This window comes from Patiria miniata, unplaced genomic scaffold (assembly GCF_015706575.1).
Source record: "Patiria miniata isolate m_02_andy unplaced genomic scaffold, ASM1570657v1 HiC_scaffold_3, whole genome shotgun sequence".
Classification (NCBI taxonomy): domain Eukaryota; kingdom Metazoa; phylum Echinodermata; class Asteroidea; order Valvatida; family Asterinidae; genus Patiria; species Patiria miniata.
Window position 1 is genome coordinate 30558377 of NW_024037069.1, and position 8803 is coordinate 30567179.

Sequence of the window (8803 nt, forward strand, 5' to 3'; positions counted from 1 at the left end):
AGTACTTCCGTAGTCAATCACGACTTATACCGAGCCGCACTCTCCAGCGCTCATCAGACAGACGTCCGCCAAGAAAATCCGGTCGGTCGGTGTTGCTCGTTGAGATTTAATCGGCGAGGTTTTTTTTAAAATGTGTTTTAAATTTTTATTTGTAGCTTAATAACAATTATCTCAAGGACACCAATTTAAGTCTCAGGCAAAATGGAACTGATGGAGCAGTGCAGATGAAAGTTCTACGAGTTGTCTCATTTATTAGGTGTTATTAAGCGATTAAAAACTATATATAATCGTCTGGTCGACAGTTCAGTTCAGTTCAGTTCATTTATTTTCCACTTATTCACTTCATTGGAAATAACAGTACAAGTACATGTAATAATGAAACTTTAATTAAGCAAGTGGAAGAGGTCTCCAAAACAGCAGAGCTTGTAAACCGGAGATCCCCTTAAATTGTGTACTGACATACATTGAAAATGGCATATGAATTATAATGACAATAAACGTACACAATATTTAAGTTGTTTTAAGTTAATGCTACACATAAAGAGACATAGGACAAACACGTCAAGATAACACAAAGAGGCTGACAAGTCCGTTCGACAATAAAGGTATCTAAGGGATGCAGGTGATCACAAAGGTATATGAAATAAACAGAATACATATTGCATATATCAGTCTTGACAATAGTTACCCACTAGCCAGAGTTTGATTTGTTTCTTGAAGACGGATATGCTTTTAATTGATTTAAAATTATTACCTAGAGAATTCCAAAATTTAGGACCTTGAAATGATACACAATTAAATGATTTGGAAAGGCGTACATAAGGAATATGAAAATCTTTGGCGGATCTGGTATGATACGAATGCGTGTTTAAAATGAACATATTTTGAAAAGACTTTGGTAAGTCATTTGCTATAAACTGATTTATAAATGAGCCAGGCTGGAGCAAATATATGTCAGAAACCTTGAGAGTTTTATGGTTGTAAAACAATGGGTCAGATGGTAAATTGTTTGTGATTATAAGCTATACCGAATCGATCTACCACGTGGTGGAGGTAGACCCAGTCATACAAGGGCGGATCCAGAGCACAATTGTTTTTGGGGGGTGGGGCAAAAAAAAAATTGGTCCCCAAAAAGTGAGTCCCAAAAAATGACGGCGTGGGGTTCGGGGCCCGCTTGAGGGTCCCGAATTTTTTTCGGATTCTAGATGCTCTGTGGTGCGATCTGAGGCAATTTCTGACCACTTTAACCAATGTTTTTGAGGAAAAGATGGTGGTGTACTCATCACCTGCCTTTATTGCGAAGTCAATAAAAAAAAAAAATCCCCCTGGATCCGCCCTTGCAGTCATATGGACCAACAAACATTGAACATTTCAGCCCCATACTGAAAAGTAGTCTTGCAATTAGTCAAAAACAACAACACAGATATCATAATCATTATTAAACTGAGGAATTTCAATCATTTTTTGGCCAATGGCTGTTGACATGAAAGTTCGGAGCTGCTTGACTTAAATTGTTGAAACGAAAACATCCCACAGCGACCGACGTTTTGTGTGGTCCACGAGCGGCTGACTGCGCATGCGCATGCACCCCATCGTGTTCTTGGCGATGAAGTATTTTCATGATTTGGAATTCAGACAATATTCTACGTGTTTACATGTGTTTCTGACATTTGATTTGTTCCACCAGTGTAGAGGGAGGTATTGTAAGTTTTGAGGAACAGTACGACTTATGAATGTCATAACATTCATGTGTTGAATAACATTAATGTTGTTGATCACCTCGCTAGATATGAACCGTTGACAGCAACACAGCATTCCACGATGACAGGGCATTTATTTGATGGCTGCATTCAATCGAATGTTATTCCATGTGGAACTCATTTTTTTGATATGTTATTAAAGCGGCCTAACTCAATTGCCAGGTGACATGTCCATTAAAGTGACGTCACTGGTGTGAGATCGATTCTTAACATTTGGTTTTCGGCGTCTGTATATAGCCAATGCTAGCTCTGTATTATTTAAGATGTACTACGAGAACGATGTAAGATGTTGCAAGATGTAAGATATCAGAGAAATACATAGGGGTTCCCTCCAAAATGTTTACTCTTTTTCAAACGCAGATTTCTCAAAATTGGGGAGACATGTTGAAATTGTTTTTAGATATCCTTAAACTACAAGATCTTGGTGGTATATGGTAAAAGGCGGCGCTGCAAATAAAGCCTAAATTTCGAAATGGCGGACATTTACAGCAAAATGGTCAAAAACCTGTTTGTCCAAACGCGTGTCTCTGAGATATGGTAAAAACAATAGCACTGCGTGCACAAAGAACTGCCATAACGATGACCATAATCTGATACACGCGTGTGGACCAACTGGTTTTTGACCATTTTTTCCTTCTATAAATGGCCGCCATTTCATAATTTAGGCTTTATTTTCAACGCCGTTTTCACCATATGCCACCGAGATCTTGTAATTTAGGAATATCTGAAAAGTTGTTCAACATATCCCCAATTTTGTGAAATCTGTGTCTGAAAAAGTGTAAACATTTTTTTGACCACCCTGTAGTGACATTTTGAGATACTATAATATCTGTATAAGCTATTGTAAAGAAAACATGGAATATTTTTGGTATGATAACAAGAAATAATGAAGGTTTTTGAGAAACAGTTGCGATCATCTAAAAAATATAACCAATTAATACAAAATAAAACACTTTGTGTGCAAGAAAAAATATTCCATGTGGCATGCAAGTATATGTACATGAGTGTGTTTGTCGGCGACGCCATTTCACGGCGTAATAAAGCACCAAATAAAAGGGAAAACTGGAAGTCCATGACACAAAATAATGTCGATATGATTAATGACATACATGACTCTATACAACGAAGCGACAGCAATAGGTTTACAGAATGAATTAAAGATGAAGCGGACTAGCGTCATGATGAATTTCATTTTATAAAATAATATTGTGGGACTCTGAACAATCAATTTCCTGGTATAAGGGCGTTTTTGTCCTGGTATTAACCCAAAAAAGTAATGATCGGATGCATTTTAATGGGACTACTCGGCAGTGGCGTCGAGTTGGAGACAAAGGGACAAAAAAGCTCATTATTCGCCCACATTTAATATTAATATAGGTTTTCCCGTCCAATTTCGTAGCATGTTCATTCAATCAGAAAGAATGTTCATTCCATTTCAAGTGGTTCAAGAGTTGAGTACGAATGCGGTTTCTTATACGCTGTTATAGAGCATTCGTTTTCGTTGATATTTTTTTCGAAATATAGCGTGTGGTCCAATTTTTTCGTGCGATTAAAAAAAATCCCATTTCATTTGTTGGTTTTCGACTTTGCACCGAGTGGGTTGACTTCAATCGAAGTATTCATTTTTTAAAGAAAATGCAATGGAATTAGGAATCAACCTAATTTGGTATTTGCATTTCGCTATACGTCAATCGTATTCGCGATAAAAAAATCAGCTTTATTTAAAGAAATTTATATGATTTTCATATCTTTTTGTTAATGTGACATTTCTTCCAAGTGAACACACCAATAAAAAAACTGGTCACTTTGGTATTTTTACGCAGTATTTTATTGGCAACTGTCCAACACTTTCCTTCTATCACTTTGACAACTGCCCCTTTTAAAGGCCTGTTATGCATTTTGTATGTGTTCTTCTCTAGCTTTCCTATTTTCCTTTATAAACAAAGTTCTCAAAAGTCATGCAATTTAAGACCCTGGTTTAACACTACAGGGTGGTTCAAAATAAAGGTTATCCACTTTTGACAGCAATTTTCACCGATTTTAAACATTATTTTAAATGTTTGATTAGTAGCTAATCAGAGTACTGACATTTAAGCATAAGTGACACAAAAGCCCATGTTAACATTTGAAAGGGTAACAACCGTTACATTTGATTGTTATGTAATGTTATGCAACAGTGAACTTAAACCTACAGCTCCTTGGGTAGATGCCTTAACACTGACATGAATAATCAGACAGCCTCCATCAAAGTTATCAGGTCAAAACTTTTGTTGACAATGTTTCTAATTTTTGTGACCTACAAAAGCGTCAAATTTAAATAGAATACCGCGTAAACAAGACAGATTTTGGTGACTTGTATTCAAATTAGCATAATATAACTATTGAAATAAAGTATATAGGTGAAAACTGCTGTCAAAAGTTTATTTTGAATCACCCTATGTATGCCTAACACAAGTCAATTTGGACATCTTGCTAATGCAACTGCCCAATTTGATTGAACGTTTTACCCAATGCTTACGAAATTTAATGCACAAGTTACGTATAATTCATTGCATCAGCTCCCCTGAAATATATTTGAACTGTCGCTAAATTGAATCGAATGTGAAAACGCTCTCTCATTTGTGTGCAAATTTGAATGAAAGTTTTTCATGAGGGAGCATGAATGAGCAAGGTGTAAAATTGGCCAGGAAAATCTGTAATTGAGTGAATTGCACTATACAGCATGATATAGTTGGAGGAGAAGTAGGCCTAATGGCGTTGGGAAGATGGTCACCGGCGTCAGGCCGACCCGTCCCCCGCGCCGCCAGGTTGGTTATGATCACTCACTACGGAAGAATTAAAATTCCCATCGACATTCCTCGTTCGGAACATTTAGTTTCTGAGAAACAAAAGCATTCGATTCCATCTATATACGTGTACATGTCAAACAAGAACGAATTAATCTTCGCTGAACAATTTTCGCTGTTGAAAATGCCAGTGCGACCATTTTGTTCTTGAATGTTTTATAAATAATGTTTACACATGTTTATCAAATGGCCTATGAAATAGAATATTCAATCATATTCAATTTTTTGACACCGGTTGTGTAATTTTAAAACTCACTTTTCAGTATTTTGCTGAGCTGTTGCTTGTTTTATTAATTAAAATTGACAGTTTTGCATTTTAACACGATAATCGTGAAATCACCGGTGTTTTACACAAAATGAGACACATGCAAGGTACTACGAAATGGCCAAACATTATGCCATTTTTAGAATAAATAAATGCACTTTAATCATATTATTGACCCTTTACTGACCCTCGATCGACCTAAATTGACCGGCTATTATATACCCATTATAATTACCTCTTCAAGGACCATTATATACCACCAGTCCATCTGTTGGGCCTATACATGACCTGTTGACAGCAAACTATGTCATTTTGTTGTTAGTGATCATTGGTCGCTTTATTAGAGTTCTTGTGAGGTCATTCCTCACACGTTCATGGCCTGAATTTTCTTTTGCGGTGCTGTTTTCAGAGTAAATGACAGCAGCTTCACATGCCTCTTCTTCGACAGACATCGCCGTAGGCCCAAGTTTCTATCTGTTATAAAAACAAACGAAATCTCGCCAGTGCTTATTTCTAAAGGGCAAAACAATACTCTCACAGGGAGGGTGTAGACCCTTTACCACTCTTAGGTTTCAACACTCGGAAATAACAAGAACATGTTGTACGTGACTAAAGAAAGAAGGAACGCGGGGAAGGGCTCCCAACTTGCTTCCTATAGTACACCATAATTTACTCTGAATTTGGGGAAGGCTTAAGAACTTTTGATTCTTTGAAAGCTATTAAGTGCCCCCTCTTGAAAATATTTAAGCCCCAGTGCTCCCCTCCCGCGAAATTAACCCAAGTTACGCCCATGCAGAGTTGTTATGATTTGAGTCAATGACTCGACTCGAGTCCGACTCCAGTTGGTGACTCGACTCAACTTGAGTGCCTAAGGGTAAATGACTCGACTCGACTGAGTCACTGCGAGCAAATGACTCGACTCGAGTCCCTCATCAGAAGACTCGACTCGACTCGAGCGAATCTATCCCATTGGGCCGCAAGAAATAGAAAATCACGCAGAAAGAGTAGCACATCCCTGTCCCCCCCCCCTTGCCAACTCATCCCTTCTTGAGCCAAAAGCTGGATCAGACCGCGAGAGGAGAGCTTACGTCGATGTCACGGTGAACGGCCCTCAGCACTGCACTTCAAAATTGAAGTATAATGTTTATGATATGTACGAACTGGAGGTACAGGTAAGTATAGTGGCGGTGGGGGCGATGTGAGTACTTGTTCCCCCAGTGCTCCTTGGGGTAAGCTGCCACGGAGGGTTAGCAGACAGTGGGGAGGGCTTATACCAGGCATATGCTATGGTTTTCTGAATGTTTTTTTCCTATTTTTGCGGCCCAAGGAGGGCGAAGGGGGTAGACCCCCTATCCCTTACGTAGAGATCCACCGCTTCATTCCGTCCTCTTATAACTCCGACACCATATCGCACCATAATCAGGCTGACTTTTGAGTCCTGTCTCGTAGCGGGCCTAAATCATCTCTCCGCGCTGCACACTCGCCCGCGCCAGCCACGTACGACCGCGATTTGTAGTCAAAACACGGTTAGCCTACTTCCACAAGTGTCATCATCGCTACGACAGCTGTATTCATCATTCTGGAATCAGAGCACGTCGCGTGGATTGAAATTCAATGTGGATTATTTATCCAGGAACATGGTTAAAATCCCATAACATGATGAAAGAATGTCTCTTGGCTTGTCCGAAGATGAGAGGAAGACGAGAGAGTTAGTTACGGAAAACCCATTTCAATCAATCAATCAATCAATCAATCAATCAATCAATCAATCAATCAATCAATCAATCAATCAATCAATCAATCAATCAATCAATCAATCAATCAATCAATCAATCAATCAATCAATCAATCAATCAATCAATCAATCAATCAATCAATCTAGTTTTATTTCATAACTTCATAATGAAAACATATAAAGTACGTAACTTAATAGATAAACAAAACATATAAGTAAATGACAAAGATAAGTAACAAAAATAAATGAAAAGCAGAGAAGTTATAAGGAAGTTGTAAGAAGTCCAAGGACTTATGAAACACTCCCTTTAACCCCCCCCCCCCCCGAGAGAAAAACCCAAGTGTTCCTTTTACGCCCAACTACCACACCTCAACCTTGATGTGATTTTCTCGAACTTCATCGGTATAGATTACCACGTATAACTCTGACCAACAACTTTGATCGAAAATGTTGATCGAAAATGTTAAGTTTCCGTTCGTCACGACTTAATGTGGACCATTAGAAATGACGAAAGACGTATGCGGCTCAGTGGAAAACAAATATATTAAATCACCATTTCGCGTGGTTATTTTATTGGGCACTGTCGGCAGTGGGCAAACAGTGAGATGTAGATGTTGTGGGCCTGTAAAAATAACCCCCAAAATGTTTATGTGATCTGCATTTCCCTTACGCGCACCAATTCTATTGGTCCCTGACATATTATGGTCACTATTACACTTGCACAATACTTTTAAATTTGTCTCCATGCATGTTCCCAAGCAATTTTAATGTCCAATAAACTGCATAAAAAGAATGTATGAAAACATATAGTTAGTTTATTTTTATCGTGAAATGTAACTACTTTTCATTTCTTCAAATTGCCAGGAATGACATTGATTTCATTTTTCAACGCTTGCTATAAATTAAATTATACCTATCCAGCACTATTTCCAAATGATGTTTATCTTGCAAAAGAAAATATCATAACGTATCACCCTTTTGTTCTATCAAGACATTTCTCGCACTTTCATCTTTACTGAGAAGACTGATTGACATTTTAAAATCTTATTTCAGGACATTCTTTATTTTCTGTTTAATAGCAGGTCAAGGATTGGCACGGTCACGTCAATTGTCACTTTTGATTTTGTCTGATAAGTAGGCTAATCGACTATCTTTTAATGTCCCAGCGTCGAGTCTATACTCTAGATAAAAAAAATAGTTATCTTATCTTGCCGATGTCTTTGCCTCAATTCAAGGACCCTCACGGTCATATTGTCAGTCTTGATTTCTAACATCAGAAATTCAATTTGGTTGACGCCCTGGCATTCAGGTTAAGTTGCAATTTGCTCATTCTTTCGGTGTGGGTATACAATCTATTTTGAAAAAAAACCAAGTCTTTTTTTCATTCCGAGAAATAAAAGGCGCCAATGTTATTATCGTTAATTTTGTTTAATGTTTGATTTATGGTGGTGGACTGTGTGCGCAGGCCCGTTGCCAAGGGGCGGGGGGGGGGGGGGGGAGTGGAGAGCAACTTCCCCCAGTGGGCAAAAAGCATAAGCGCACAACTTATCCACAAGTGTGTTTTTTTATGGTTGTATGCCCCTAGTTTGTACTGTGGCCCTGCCCCCTAATGCCCAGAGCTGGAGACGGTGCTGAGATTATGTCCGTGATTTATACTCAATTAACAAATGATATCTTCCGGTCTGGCCATTCTCACTGGTGAAGTATTGGTCACGTGAAAGATAATTACTCCCATGCAGGCAGATATATTTGATACTTCAAAGAGATCAGCTGCGCATGCGCCAGATGCAAGAAAGACGCAACGCTGAAGACAGTCTGGTTTCCTTTTTATGCAAAGAGGCATTACATTATTTTATATATGTAATAGACCAGATGGCATGCAAGGTATACACGTTGTTCATCAATGGTTTTCACATTTCTATAATTAAGTCAACAAACAAAACTCAGCACGGCCAGTACCCGTTAACTTATCTGACTGCAACAAAAAAACAAGGCTATCAATTTGAGTACCTATAATAAAAAATGAACATAAAGCTGCATGCCCCGTGTTCTTTTAAAAAAAAAATTCTCCAAACAAATTTTATTTGAATTTTAAATGGAGTTTTATTTTGCGCACAAAATAAACCCGCCCTGCGAGAGCTGAATTGTTGTCTGGCAACTACTATCAAATTTTGTAAAGAAATGGTTCAAAAAGCAG